Source organism: Loxodonta africana, unplaced genomic scaffold (assembly GCF_030014295.1).
Source record: "Loxodonta africana isolate mLoxAfr1 unplaced genomic scaffold, mLoxAfr1.hap2 scaffold_63, whole genome shotgun sequence".
Classification (NCBI taxonomy): Eukaryota; Metazoa; Chordata; class Mammalia; order Proboscidea; family Elephantidae; genus Loxodonta; species Loxodonta africana.
In genome coordinates this window covers 432,872-449,374 of record NW_026975359.1, presented here as the reverse complement: position 1 = coordinate 449,374, position 16,503 = coordinate 432,872, and positions in this window count along the sequence as shown.

The following is a 16,503-nucleotide window of genomic DNA, read 5'->3' as shown; positions in this document are numbered from 1 at the left end:
TTAGAATAGACTAGAGTAGGGTAGAGTACAATACAATAGAATAGAGAAGAATAGAGTAGGATGGAGTAGAATGGTGTAGAACGGACTTGAGTGGAGTTGAATCCAGTCAAAAAGAGATAATAGAGTTGAAGAGTCTAATACAGCCAAAAAGAGCTGAATAGAGTGTATTAGAGCCGAATAGAGCCGACTAGAGTGGAATGGAGCTGATTAGAGCTGAATCGAACCGATTTGAGCTGAAGGGGGATGAATGGAGTGCAATGGAGCCATTTTGAGCTGGATCCCATTGAAATGCGTGGAATCGAATCCAGTAGAATGGATTGGAGTAGGGTAGGATAGAATAGAGTAGAATAGAATTGAACACAGTAGAAGAGAATAGAAAGAATACAATAGAATAGAGTAGAAAAGGGTAGAGCAGAACAGAATAGCGTACAGTAGAATAGAACAGAGTCAAAAAGAGTTGAATCAAGCCAAATGGAGATGAAACGAGACAAATTGTGTAGAATCCCATCGAATCAATTACAGCAAATTAGAGTAGGGTAGAGTAAAATAGTGTAGAATGGAGTAGAATACTGTGCAATGGAATCAAATGGAGCCGAATAGAGTCGAATAGTGCCGAAGAGGGCCGAATTGAGCTCAATTGAGCCAAATCGAGCCGAATCCAGTGAATCGAGGCTAATGGAGCTGAATCGAGCCTAATCAAGCTGAATCGACACCATTCGAGCCAAATGGAGCCAAATGGACACGAATCGAACCGATTCGACCTGAATCGGGTCAAAATTCGTGGAATTGAATCAAATAGATTAGAGCAGGGGAGTTTCGGGTATGGTAGGGTAGGGTGGAATAGGGTCAAGTAGAATAGAATAAAACAGAATAGAGTAGAACAGAACAATACAGAACGAATACAGGAAAGAGTAGGCTAGAGTAGAGCAGTGGGGAATAGAGTAGAATAGAATAGATTCCAATAGAGCCAAATCGAGCCGAATCGCGTCAAAATGGGTTGAATCAAATCCAATCAAATGGATTTGAATAGATTAGAGTTGGGTAGCTATTATAGGGTAGGGTAGAATGGAGTAGAATAGAACAGAACATAATAGAAACAACAGAATAGAGAAGAGTAGACTAGAGTATAATAGAGTCGAATACAGCTGAATAGAGCTGAATCGAGATGAAATGAGAGGGATCATGTCAAATTGATTAAATTAGAGTCGTGTAGGGTAAGGTAGAGCAGAATAGAGTAGAATAGTGTAGAATGGTGTAAAATGAATAGAATGGAGTCAAATAGAGGTGAATAGAGTAGCAAAGAGTCAAATAGAGCAGAATAGGACCGAATAAGGCCGAATCGAGCAGAATCGAAGCGATTCAAGCCAAAACGAGCTGAATGGAGCCTAATTGAGCCAAATAGAGCCAAGTCGATCCGATTCGAGCCGATTCAAGCTTAATCGCATCGAATCGTGTTAAATGCATCAAATCCAATCGAAACATATAGATTAGAGACGGGTAGACGAGGATAGAGTAGAATAGAAGAGATTAGAACAGAATAGAAGGAATAGAATAGAGTGGAAAAGAGTAGGGTCGAATAGAGCCGAATAGGCCGAATAGAGACGAATAGACCTGAATACAGCCGAAAAGAGCCCTATAGTGCCAAAACGCACCTAATCGAGCTGAATCAAGCATAGAATCTGGTCAAATCTCTTCGAATCCCGTCGAATGCCTTCGGAACTCGTCGAATCCCGTCAAATCCTGTCAAATCGCGTCGAACTGAATTGAATTGAATCAAATAGATTAGACTAGGGTAGGTTTGGGTGGGGTGCAGTAGGGTTGGGTAGGGTAGAATAGAATAGAGTACAACAGAATAGGAGAGAACAGAACGGAACAGAATAGAAAGAATACAACAGGATAGAATAGAGTAGAGAAGGATAGAGTCAAATAGTGCAGAACAGAGCCGAATTGAGCCGAATGGAGACAAAACGAGACGAATTGTGTTGAATCAGGTCAAATAAAATCAATTAGAATAGAGTAGGAAAGGGTAGAATAGAATAGAGAATAGTGTAGAATGGTGTGGAATGGAATAGAATGGAGTAGAATAGAGACGGATAGAGATGAATAGAGTAGAAAAGAGTCGAATAGAGCAGAATAGGGCCGAATAGGGCCAAAGAAGGCCTAATCGAGCAGAATCCAGCAGAATCGACCCAATTAGAGCCAAATCGAGCCGAATGGAGTGAAATGGAGCCAAATCGAGCCGATTCAAAGCAAATCGAGCTGACTCAAGCCTAATCGCCTCGAATCGCGTGGAAATGCGTAGAATGAAATCGAATCAAATAGGTGAGAGGACGGGAGAGGAGGGTAGAATAGAATAGAACAGGACAGAATAGAAAGTATAGAATATAGTACAGTAAGGTAGAGCAGAGAAGAGTAGAGCAGAGTTGAGTCAAATAGAGTTGAATAGGGTTAAATAGTGCAGGATATAGCTGAATAGAGCCAATTCTAGCCGAATCGAGCCAAATGGAAACAAAACGAGACGAATCGTGTCGAATTGCTTCGAATTTCGTCGAATCGAATCCATTAGAATAGATTAGAGTAGTGTAGGGTACGGTAGAATAGAATAGGGTAGAATGGAGTCAAATGCAGTCGAATAGAGACAAATAGAGTAGAAAAGAGTTGAATCGAGCCGAATAGGGCTGATTCAAGCATAATTGTGTCCAATGTCATTGAAATACTTTGAATCAAATTGAATCGAATATATTACAATAGAGCTTAGGGTAGGGTAGTTTATGATAGGGTAGGCAAGAGTAGATGAAAGTAGACTACAGTAGAGTCAGCAAGAGAAGGCTAGAGAAGTAGCATAGACTAGTAAGCTGGACTAGTCAGCTAGACTAGTGGCAAAGACCAGTAGCCTAGATTACTAGCCTTGAATACTACCCTTGGCTTGACAAGTACCCTAAGTTAGTAATCTGTACTACTACTGTTGCTTAACTAGTAGCCTTAATTAGTACCCTTGTATTAACTAGTACTCTTGCCTTCGCTAGTAGTCTTAACTAGTACCCTTGCCTTACTAGTACCTTTAGCTAATAGCCTTCCCTTAACTAATATTCTCAACTAGTAACCTGGCCTCAACTAGTAACCTTACCTTAACTAGCAGTCTTAACTAGTACCCTTCCTTAATTAGTACCCTTGCCTTAATTAGTAGCCTTGACTACTGCCCTTGCCTTAACTAGTAGCCATAACTAGTCCTCTTACCTTAACTAATAGCCTTGCCTTAACTAGATGTCTTAACTAGTACAATTGATTTTACTAGTAACCTTAACTAGTACCCTAGCCTTAACTAGTAGCCCAAACTACCAACCTTGCCTTAAGTAGTACCCTTGCCCCAACTAGTACCCTTAATTAGTGTCCTTATTGAGTACCCCTAAGTAGTAGGGTATGGTGTGGTGGGGTCACGTAGGGTAGGGTAGTATACGCTGGAACAGAGAAAATAGACTAGAACAGCATTGGCCAGGGTAGGTTAGTTTAGTGTAGGGTATGGTAGAGTAGCATAGGATGGAATAGAGGAAATAGAAAGCGAGAATAGAATACAACAGTAGAAAAGAACAGATTAGGATAGGGAAGGGTGGAGTAGGGTTCTGTAGAATAGACTAGTGTAGAATGGAGTAGAATGGTGTGGAATGGAGTCTAATGGAGTCGAACAGAGATGAATAGATTAGAAAAGAGTTGCATAGAGCCAAATAGACCCGAATCGAGCCGAATCGAGTCGAATTGACCACATTCGAGCTGAACGTAGCCGAAGGGAGCTGGAACGAGCCAAATAGAGACAAACAAAATGAACAGAAATAAATCGAGCCAAGTCTCACCTAATCACATCCTATTGCATCGAATCTTGTCGAATTCCATCAAATCCCACCAAAACCCGTCGAATCTCACCAAATCCCGTCGAATTGTGTCAAATCAGGTCGAAATTGAATGGAATCAAATTAAATTGAACCCATTAGAATAGTGTAGGTTAGGCTGGGATTTGGTAGGGTAGTGCACAGAAGAATAGAATAGAGTAGCATAGAGTAGAAGAGAAGAGAATACAAAGAGTAGAATGGAGTAGAGTTGAGTAGAGAAGAATAGTCAGAGCCGAGTAGTGCAGAATAGAGATGAATAGATCCAATTCGAGCTGAATCGAGTCGAATGGAGAGGAAACGAGACAAATCACATTGAAGCGAGTCGTTTAGAATAGATTAGAGTAGGGTAGGGTAGAACAGAATAGGATACAATAGAATAGTGTAGAATGGAGTCGAACAGAGTAGAATGGTGTGGAATGGAGTCGAATGGAGCCAAATAGAGATGAATAAAGTAGAAGAGTTGAATAGAGCCGAACGGAGCTGAATAAGGTTGAATCAAGCCTAATTATGCTGAATCGAGCTGAATTGACCTGATTGAAGCCAAATAGAGCTAAATCAAGCCGATTCATGCCTAATCACATGGAATCGCGTCAAAATGCCTTGAATCAAATTGAATAGATTAGAGTAGAGGAGGGTAGGGTAGGAGAGGTTAGAACACAACAAAACAGAACACAATAGAAATAGAATAGAATTAAGTAGAGCCAAGTACAGTAGAATAGAGTCAAATCAAGATGAATAGAGCCGAAAAGAGCTGAACAGAGCTGAATACAGCTGAATCGAGCAAATTCGAGGTGAATCGAGACGAATTATGACAAATCGCATATAATTGTGTCGAATCGTATCAAAGAGATTAGTGTAGGGCAGGTAAGGTTAGGGTAGGGTAGGGTAGAATAGAATAGAGGAGACTAGAACAGAACAGAAAGGATAGAGTAGGGTAGACTACAGTCAAATAGAGTTGAATACTGCCGAAAAGAGCTGAATAGAGTGGAAAAGGGCTGAGTAGAACCGAATCGAGTTTAATGGCCAAAAAGGATCTGAATCGAGCAGATACAGCACGAATCAGGTCAAATCCCGTTCGAGTGTTTTGAATAGAAAAGAATAGATTACAGTAGGGTAAGTTAGGGTAGGGTAGAATAGAATGCAGTAGAACAGAACAGGATAGAACAGAACAGGAAGAATAGAATACGGTCGAGTAGAATATAGAAGAGTAGAGTAGAACAGTTCGAATATTGCCGAATACAGCCAAATAGAGCCAAAAAGAGCCGAAGCAATAGAAATCAAGATGAATCAGGCCGAAACCCACGGAATCATGCCATATCGCGTCAAATCCCGTTGAATTGCATTGAATCACATCGATTCAAGTCAAATCCAATCCAATCCATTAGAATAGACTAGATTTTTTTTAGAGTAGGGTAAAGTACAATAAAATAGAATAGAGAAGCATAGAGTAGGATGGATTAGAATGGTGTAGAATGGAGTTGAACAGAGTCGATAAGGGATAATAGATTTGAGTAGAGTCTAATAGAGCCAAATAGAGCTGAATAGAGCCTATTAGAGACGAACAGAGCCGACTAGAATGCAATGGAGCCGATTTGAGCCGAATCCCATTGAAATGCATGGAATCGAATCCAGTAGAATAGATTAGAGTAGGGCAGGATAGAATAGAGTAGAATAAAATTGAACACAGTAGAAGAGAATAGAAAGAATACAATAAAATAGAGTAGGAAAGGGTAGAGCAGAGCAGAATAGTGTAGAGTAGAGTAGAACAGAGTCGAATTGAGCCAAATGGAGAGGAAATGAGACAAATGACATCGAATCCCATCGAATCGATTACAGTAAATTAGAGTAGGGTAGATTAGAATAGTGTAGAATGGTGTGCAATGGAATCGAATGGAGTCGAATAGCATAGAAAAGAGCCGAATAGAGCCGAACAGGGCCGAGGAAGGTTGAATCGAGCTGAAATGAGCCAAAAGCAGCCAAATCCAGTGAATCGAGCCTAATGCAGCCAAATCAAGCCTAATCAAGCTGAATCGACACTACTCGAGCCAAATGGAGTTGAATGGACACGAATCAAATGGATTCGACCCAAATCTCATCAAAATTCGTTGAATCGAATTGAATAGATTAGAGTAGGGGAGATTCAGGTAGGGTAGGGTAGGGTGGAGTAGAGTAGAACACAACAGAAGAGAAACAGTACAATAGAACAGAAAGAGTAGACTAGAGTATAATAGAGTTGAACAGAGCTGAATAGAGCCGAATCGAGATGAAATGACAGGGATCGTGTCAAATCGATTATACTAACTTAGAGTGGTGTAGGGTTGGGTAGAGCAGAATAGAGTCGAATAGTGTATTATGGTGTGGAATGAATACAATGGAGTAGAACGGAGTCAAATAGAGGAGAATAGAGTAGAAAAGAGTCGAATAGAGCAGAATAGGGCCAAATAAGGCCGAATTGAGCAGAATCGAAGCAATTGAAGCCAACACGAGCCAAATGGAGCATAATTGAGCCGAATAGAGCCAAATCTATCCGAATCGAGCCGATTCAAGCTTAATCACGTCGAATCGCGGTAATGCGTCAAATCCAATCGAAACGTATAGATTAGAGAAGGGGAGGGTAGAATAGAATAGAGTAGAATAGAAGAGATTAGAACAGAATAGAAGGAATAGAATAGAATAGAGTGGAATAGAGTAGACGTCAAATAGAGTCGAATAGAGACGAATACAGCTGAATGGAGCTGAATACAGCCGAAAAAAGCCGTATTGTGCCGAATCGCACCTAATCAATCTGAATCAAGGAGAATCGCACCGATTGTCACTGAATAGCGTCGAATCACATCGAATCACGTACAGTCATATCATTTTGAGTCAAACCTGGTCGAATTGCATCATATTGTGTCGAATTGCAACGAATGTCATCGAATCACGGCAAATCGCATCGTATCACGTCGAATAACTTCGAATTGTGTCAAATCTCATAAAATTCTGCTGAATCACGTCAAATCGCATGGAATCTCATTAAAACTCCTCGAATCCCATCAAATACCTTCCAATCTCGTTGAATCCCGTCGATTCCCGTCAAATCGTGTGGAACTGAATCGAATTGAATCAAATAGATTAAAGTAGGGTAGGTTTGGGTGGGGTGCAGTAGGATTGGGTAGGGTAGAATGGAATAGAGTACAACAGAATAGGAGAGAACAGAACAGAATAGAAAGAATACAACAAAATAGAATACAGTAGAAAAGAGTCAAATGGTGCAGAACATAGCTGAATTGAGCTGAATGGAGACGAAACGCATTGAATTGCTTTGATTCATTTCAAATCAAATCGAATCAATTAGAATAGATTAGGGTAGGGAAGGGTAGAATAGAATAGAGGAGAATAGTGTAGAATGGTGTGGAATGGAATAGAATGGAGTCAAATAGAGACGGATAGAGACGAATAGAGTAGAAAAGAGCCGAATAGAACAGAATAGGGCCAAAGAAGGCCTAATCGAGCAGAATCCAGCAGAATCGATGCAATTCAAGCCAAATCAAGCCGAATGGAGTGAAATGGAGCCAAATCTAGCCGAATTGAACCAAATCGAGCTGATTCAGGCTTAATCGCGTCGAATCTTGTGGAGATGCATCAAATCGAATTGAATCAAATAGATGAGATAAGGGTAGGGGAGGGGCGGGGAGGGTAGAATAGAATCTAATAAAACAGTACAGAATAGAAAGAATAAGAGTATAGTACAGTAGGGTAGAGCAGAGGAGTAGAGAAGAGTAGAATAGGATTAAGTGGAATAGAGTCGAATAGAGTGAAATACTGCAGGATATAGCTGAATAGAGCCAGTTCTACCTGAATTGAGCCATATGAAAACAAAACGAGACGAATCGTGTCAAATTGCTTCGAATTGTGTCGAATCGAATCCACTAGAATAGATTAGAGTAGGGTAGGGTAGAACAGAATAGAGCAGAATGGAGTCAAATGGAGTCGAATAGAGACAAATAGATTAGAAAAGAGTCAAATCGAGCCGAATAGGGCCAAATAAGGATGAACAGAGCCAAATCGATTCGAAACGAGCTGAATCAAAGCGATTCTAGCCAAATCGAGCTGAATCGAGCTGATGACGCTGAATCGAGCCGATTCAAGTATAATTGCGTCTAATCGTATAGAAATGCTTTGAATAGAATCAAATCGATTAGAATAGAAGAGGTTAGGGAAGGGTAGTTTATGATAGGGTAGACTAGGGTAGACGAAAGTAGACTGCAGTAGAGTAGACAAGAGAAGGCTGAAGTAATAGCCTAGACTAGTAACCTGGACTAGTCAGCTAGACTAGTGGCATAGATCAGTAGCCTAGACAACTAGCCTTGAATAGTACCCTTGCCTTGAAAGGTACCCTAAATTAGTAACCTGAACTAGTACCCTTGCCTTAACCAGTAATCTTAACTAGTACCCTTACATTACTAGTACCCTTAACTAGTGACCTTTACAAGTAGCATGAACTAGTACCCTTGTCTTAACTAGTACCCTTAAGTAGTAGCCTTGCCTTAACAACTAGCCTTAACTAGTACTCTTGCCTTAACAAGTAGACTTAACTGGTACACTTGCCTTAACGAGTACCCTCGCCTTAACTAATAGCCTTAACTAGTACTCCTGCCTTAACTAGCTGACTTAACTAGTACCCTTGAACTAACTAGTAGCCTTGCCTTGACTAGTAGGCTTAACTAGTAGCCTTGCCTTACTAGTACCTTTAACTAGTAACCTTGCCTTTACTAGTATCCTTAACTACTACCCTGGCCTGGTCAAAATGCATTGAATCTAATTGAATAGAGTAGAGGAGGGTAGGGTAGGAGAGGTTAGAATAGAACAAAACAAAGCACAATAGATAGAATAGAATAGAATTAAATAGAGTCGAGCATAATAAGATAGAGTCAAATAGAATTGAATAGAACCAGAAAAAGGCGTACAGAGCTGAATGCAGCTGAATCAACCAAATTCGAGGTGAATCGAGACGAATCGTGTCAAATTGCATTGAATTGTGTCGAATCGAATCAAATATATGAGTGTAGGACAGGTAAGGTTAGGGTAGGGTAGGGTAGAATAGAATAGAGTAGAATAGAACAGAACAGAAAGAATAGAGAAGAATAGACTAGACTAGAGTCAAATAGAGTCGAATACTGCTGAAAAGAGCCGAATAGAGAGGAAAAGGGCCAAATAGAACCGAATCGAGTTTAATGGCACAAAAAGGAGCTGAATCGAGCTGATATGACCTGAATCAGGTTGAATCCCATTCAAGTGTGTTGAATAGAATAGAACAGATTACAGTAGGGTAACTTAGGGTAGGGTAGGGTAGAATAGAATGCAGTAGAACAGAACAGGATAGAATAGAACAGAACAAAGAATAGAATAGGGTCAAGTAGTGTAGAGTATAGAATAGAGTTGACTATTGCCTAATAGAGCCAAATACAGCCAAATAGAACCAAAAAAAGCAAAAGCGATAGAAATCAAGAAGAATCGCACTGAATCCTGTGGAATCGTGCCATATCGCATCAAATCCCGTCGAATTGCATTGAATCCTATCGATTCAAGTCAAATCAAATCCAATCGATTAGAATAGACTAGAAAAGGGTAGAGTACAAGACAATAGAATACAGAAGAATAGGGTCGGATGGAGAAGCATGGTGTGGAATGGAGCTGAAAAGAGATAATAGAGTTGAGTAGTCTAATAGAGCCGAATAGAGGTGAACAGAGCATATTAGAGCTGAATAGAGCTGACTAGAGCCAAATGGAGCCGACTAGAGATGAATCGAACTGATTTGAGCTGAAGGGGGATGCATGGAGTGCAATGGAGCCAATTTGAGCCGAATCCCATCAAAGTACGTGGAGTCAAAACCAGTAGAATAGATTAGAGTAAGGTAGGATAAAAAAGAGTAGAATAGAATTGAACATAGAGGAAGAGAATAGAAAGAATACAACAGAATAGAGTAGAAAAAGGTAGAGCAGAGCAGAATAGTGTAGAGTAGAGTAGAACAGAGTCAAATAGAGTCGAATTGAGCCAAATGGAGACGAAATGAGACAAATAGCGTCGAATCCCATCAAATAAATTACAGTAGAGTAGGGTGGAGTAGAATAGTGAAGAATGGAGTAGAATGGTGTGCAATGGAATTGAATGGGGTCAAATAGAGTAGGAAAGAGCCGAATAGAGACGAATAGGGCCAAAGAGAGCTGAATTGAGCTGAATTGAGCCAAATCGAGCCGAATCCAGCAAATCGATCCTAATGGAGCCGAGTCGAGCCTAATCAAGCTGAATCGACACTATTCGAGCGAAATGGAACTGAATGGACACGAATCGAACCTATTTGACCCAAATCGCGTCACAATTTGTTGAATCGAATTGAGTAGATTAGAGTAGGGGAGGTTCAGGTATGATAGGGTAGGGTGGAATAGGCTAGAGTAGCATAGAATAAAACAGAATAGAATAGAATAGAACAGAACAATACAGAACGAATACAGAAAAGAGTAGGCTAGAGTAGAGTAGAGGGGAATAGAGTAGAGTAGAATAGATTTGAACAGAGCCAAATAGAGCCGAATCAAGCCGAATCATGTCAAAATGGGTTGAGTCAAATCCAATCAAATGGATTAGAATAGATCAGAGTTGGGTAGTATAGGGTAGGGTAGAATAGAGTAGAATAGAACAGAACAGAATAGAAACAATAGAATAGAGAGGAGTAGAATAGAGTATAATAGAAAAAAAATATAGAGCCGAATGGAGATGAAATGAGAGGAATCGCATCAAATCCATTAGAGTACATTAGAGAGGTGTAGGGTAGGGTAGAGCAGAATAGTGTAGAATTGTGGGGAATGAAAGGAATGGAGTAGAATGGAGTCAAATAGAGACGAATAGAGTAGAAGAGTCGAATAGAGCAGAATAGGGCCAAATAAGGCCAAATCGAGCAGAATCGAAGCAATTGAGGCCAAAACGAGCCAAATGAAGCCTAATTGAGCCAATAGATCCAAATAGGTCTGAATTGAGCAGATTCAAGCTTAATCGTGTTGAATCACATTAAATGTGTCAAATCCAATCGAAACGTATGGATTAGAGTAGGGGAGGGGAGGGTAGAATAGAATAGAAGAGATTAGAACAGATTAGAAGGAATAGAATAGATTGGAAAAGAGTAGGTTCGAATAGAGCTTAACAGGCCGAATAGAGACGAATAGAGGTGAATGGAGCTGAATACAGCCGAAAAAGAGCCGTATAGTGCCGAATCGCACCTAATCAATCTGAATCAAGGAGAATCGCACCGATTGTCACTGAATAGCGTCGAATCACATCGAATCATGTTGAGTCACATCCAATGATATCATTTTGCATCAAACCGGGTTGAATCGCTTCATATTGCGTCAAATTGCGTCGAATGTCATCGAATCAAGGCGAATCGCGTTGTATCATGTGACATAAATTCGAATTGCGTCAAATCTCATAGAATTCTGCTGAATCACGTCGAATCATATGGAATCTCGTCAAATCTTTTTGAATCCCGTGGGATGCTTCGGACCTCGTCAAATCCCGTCGAATCCTCTCAAATCGCGTCGAACTGAATCGAATTGAATCAAATAAAGTAGGGTAGGTTTGGGTGGGGTGCAGTAGGGTTGGGTAGGGTTGAATAGAATAGAGTACAACAGAATAGGAGAGAACTGAACAGAACAGAAAGAAAGAATACAACAGAATAGAATAGAGTAGAAAAGAGTCAAATAGTGCAGAACCTAGCCAAATTGAGCCGAATGGAGACAAAACAAGACGAATCGCATTGAATCCCTTCAAATCGGGTCAAATGAAATTGAATCAATTAGAATAGATTGGGATAGGGATGGGTAGAATAGAATAGAGGAGAATAGTGTAGAATGGTGTGGAATGGAATAGAATGGAGTCGAATAGAGACGAATAGAGTAGAAAAGAATCGAATAGAGCAGAATAGGGCCGAATAAGGCCGAATCGAGCAGAATCAAGGCGATTCAAGCCAAAACGAGGTGAATGGATCCTAAATGAGCCGAATAGAGCCAAATCCATGCGAATCGAGCCGATTCAAGCTTAATCACGTCGAATCGCGTTAAATAGGTCAAGTCCAATCGAAAAGTATAGATTAGAGTAGGTGTTGGGAGGGTAGAATAGAACAGAGTAGAGTAAGATAGAAGAGATTAGAACAGAAGGAATAGAATAGAGGGGAAAAGAGTAGAGTCGAATAGAGCTGAATAGGCCGAATAGAGACGAATAGAGCTGAAGGGATCAGAATACAGCCAAAAAGAGCCATATAGTGCTGAATCGCACCTAACTGAGCTGAATCAAGCAGAATCGCACTGACTGTCACCGAATAGTGTCTAATCACATCGAATCACGTCAAATCGAGTCAAGTCACATAGTTTTGCATCAAACAAGGTCAGATTGCTTCATTTCGTGTTGAATCCCATTTTATCAGGTCGAATAACTTCGAATTGCATCAAATCTCATAGAATCCTACTGAATCACATTGAATCGCATGGAATCTCGTCAAATCTGTTCAAATCCCTTCAAATGCCTTCGGATCTCATCGAATCGAGTCGAATCCTCTCAAATCACGTCAAATTGAATCGAATTGAATCAAATAGATTAAAGCAGGGTAGATTTGGGTGGGGTGCAGTAGGTTTGGGTAGGGTAGAATAGAAGAGAGTACAACAGCATAGGAGAGACAGAATAGAAGAATACAACAGAATAGAATAGAGTAGAAAAGAGTCAAATAGTGCAGAATATAGCCAAATTGAGCCGAATGGAGACAAAAGAAGACGAATTGCATCGAATCGCTTCTAACTGGCTCAAATCAAATCGAATGGATTAGAATAGATTAGGATAGGGAAGGGTAGAATAGAATAGAGAATAGTGTAGAATGGTGTGGAATGGAGTTGAATGGAGTCCAGTAGAGACAGATGGAGATGAATAGAGTAGAAAAGAGTCGAATAGAGCAGAATAGGGCCAAATAGTGTCAAATTTGGCCTTATCGAGCAGAATCCAGTAGAATCGATGCAATTCAAGCCAAATCGAGCCGAATGGAGCCGATTCGAACCGAATCGAGCTGATTCAAGCCTAATCGCGTTGAATCGCGTGGAAATGCGTCAAATCGAATCTATTCAAATAGACTAGAGAAGGGTAGGCTAGGGGCAGGGAGGGTAGACTAGAATAGAACAGAACAGTACAGAATTGAAAGAATAGAATATAGTACAGTAGGGTAAAAAGAGCAAAGTAGAGAAGAGTAGAGTAGAATTGAGAAGAAGAGAGTCAAATAGTGCAGGATATAGCCGAATAGAGCCAATTCTAGCCGAATCGAGCCAAATGGAAACAAAACGAGATGAATCGCGTCGAATTGCTTTGAATCGTGTCCAATCGAATCGATTAGCATAGATTAGATTAGAGTAGGGTAGAACAGAATAGAGTAGAATAGTGTAGAATGGAGTCAAAAAGAGACAAATAGAGTAGAAAAGAGTCGAATCGAGCCAAATAGGGCTGAATAAGGCTGAACCGAGCCAAATCGAGTTGAAACGAGCAGAATCGAAGCAATTCGAACCAAATCGAGCTGAATCGAGCTGATGTTGCTGAATCGAGCCGATTCAAGCATAATCACGACCAATCACATCAAAATGCTTTGAATCGAATCAATTGGAATAGAATAGGTTAGGGTAGGGTAGTTTATGATAGGGTAGACGAAAGTAGACTACAGTAGAGTACACAAGGCTAGAGTAGTAGCCTAGACTAGTAAGCTGGGCCAGTCAGCTAGACTAGTGGCATAAATCAGTAGCCTAGACAACTAGCCTTGAGTAGTACCATTGCTTTGACAAGTACCCTAAATCAGTAATCCAAACTAGTACCCTTACCTTAACTAGTAGAATGAATTAGTACCCTTGCCTTAACTAGTAGTCTTAACTAGTACCCTTGCCTTAACTAGTTCCCTAGCATTAACTAGTACTCTTAACTAGTAATGTCAACTAGTACCCCTGCCTTAACCAGTACCCTCAACAAGTACCCATGCCTGAACTAGTACCCTGAAGTAGTATCCTGGCCTTAACTAGTACCCTTAAATAATACACTTACATAACTAGTACTCTTAAGTAGTACCCTGGCCTTAACTTAACTAGTAGCCTGAACTAGTACCCTTGCCTTAAGTAGTCCCCTCGTCCAAGCTAGTACCCTAATTAGTACCGTTATTGAGTACCCCTAAGTAGTAGGGTACGGTACAGTGGGGTAGCATAGGGTAGGGTAGCATACGGTGGAACAGAGGAAATAGAAGAAAATAGAATAGAACAGCATAGGTCAGTTTAGTGTAGGGTATGGTAGACTAGCATAGGATGGAATAGAGAAAATAGAAAACGAGAATAGAATAGAACAGAATAGAAAAGAACAGACTAGATTAGGATAGGGAAGGGTGGGGTAGGGTTCTGCAGGATAGTATAGTGTAGAATGGAGTAGAATGGTGTGGAATCGAGTCGAATGGAGTCGAACAGAGATGAACAGAGTAGAAAAGAGCTGAATAGCGCCAAATAGGACCAAATACAGCCAAACCGAGCCGAATAGACCCAAATCAAACCAAATTGAGCCGAATCGTGTCAGTAGAACTGCCTCATGTGGCTTCCTAGGAGCAGTTGGTGGATTTGAACCACTGACCTTTTGGTTAGCAGCTGAGCTCTTAACCACTGTGCCATCAGGGCACCAATAATGTACCCAAGCCTTTATTAATGCATAAATGTGTGCCAGTGGAATTTTTAATGAAAATTATTGTGAATTTTTGTTCACGGAGCTATTCTATTAGACAAATGCAAATGCTCTTTCAGATATGTTCATTGAAACTTTATCATGACCCACATGAACATTTTCTTTTGCTGTAATTCTGAATTTAATTGGTTTAATACTATGGTCTAGCACTCATGATGTAATGGATTCTGTACTAATTCTTTGTACACAAAACAATAGAATACTAAAAATAATTACTGTCTATGAATTCCACAAGAGTTTTGTTTACAGACACATTGTGAATTGTTTCTTCTGTATCATTAACCTAAAAGGTAATAGGAATGAATTTTGCAATAAAATACTTGTATCTTCCAAACCCATAATTTTTCTTTGCTTTCTCAATGTCATTGGAGACCTTGCTCACATTAAAATCCAGGAACATTTAATAACAAATGTAAGCCTTGTTGGATCTCTTTCTCTTTCTAATCAGCACACAGGGGGCTTTTACAGAGATATTTTTCTGACGTCTCTTCAAATGTGTTCATCCTAACAGCCTAGTAATTAAGCTATTTACACAGAATCAATAACAGTATTTTTTAAACAGATTTTCTGATTCTCTCTTGAATACACCACAGTAGATTTATCTCTGCCTAACAAAAAGGATAGTAAACAAAGAGGATATTTACCAACATGAACAGTGACTATACACATGGACTTCACCAGATGGAATACACAGGAATCAAATTGACTACATCTGTGGAAAAAGATGATGAAAAAGCTTGATATCATCAGTCAGAACAAGGCCAGGGGCTGAGTCTGGAACGGACCATCAATTGCTCTTAAGCAAGTTCAAGTTGAAACTGAAGAAAATCAGAGAAAATCCACAAGAGCCAAAATATGACCTTGAGTATATCCCACCCGAATTTACAGACCACCTGAAGAATAGATTTGATGCGATGAACACTAACGACCAAAGGACAGATGAGTTGTGGAATCACATGAAGGATATCATATGTGAAGAAAGCAAGAGGTCATTGAAAAACAGGCAAGAAAGAAAAGACCAAGATGGATGTCAGAGGAGACTCTGAAACTTGCGCTCAAACAACGAGCAGCTAAAGCAAAAGGAAGAAATGACAAAGTAAAAGAACTGAACAGAAGACTTCAAAGGGCGGCTTGTAGAAAGAGCTGGAGATAGAAAGCTAAAAGGGATGGACACGCTCAGCATTACTCCAGCTGAAAGAACTGAAGAAAAAAGTCAAGCTTCGTGTTGCAGTAGTGAAGGATTCTATGGGGAAAATATTAAGCAATGCAGGAAGCATCAAAAGAAGATGGAAGGAATACACAGAGTCATTACACCAAAAAGAATTAGTCGGGGGGCAACCATTTCAAGAGGTAGCAAATGATCGGGAACCGATGGTACTGAAGGAAGATATCCAAGCTGTACTGAAGTCACTGAGGAAAAACAAGGCTTCAGGAATAGACGGACTATCAATTGAGATGTTTCAGCAAATGGATGCAGCACTGGAAGTGCTCACTCATCTATGCCAAGAAATTTGGAAGAGAGTTTCCTGGCCAACTGACTGGAAGAGATCCATATTTATGCCTATTCCCAAGAAAGGGGATCCAACCTAATGAGGAAATTATCAAACAATACCATTAATATCACATGTAAGCAAAATTTTGCTGAAGATCATTCAAAAGTGGCTGAAGCAATATATTGACACAGAACTGCCAGAAATTCAGGCCAGATTCAGAAGAGGACGTGGAACCAGGGATATCATTGCTGATGTCAGATGGATCCTGGCTGAAACCAAAGAATATCAGAAAGACGTTTACCTGTGTTTTATGGACTATGAGAAGGCATTCAACTGTGTGGATCATAAC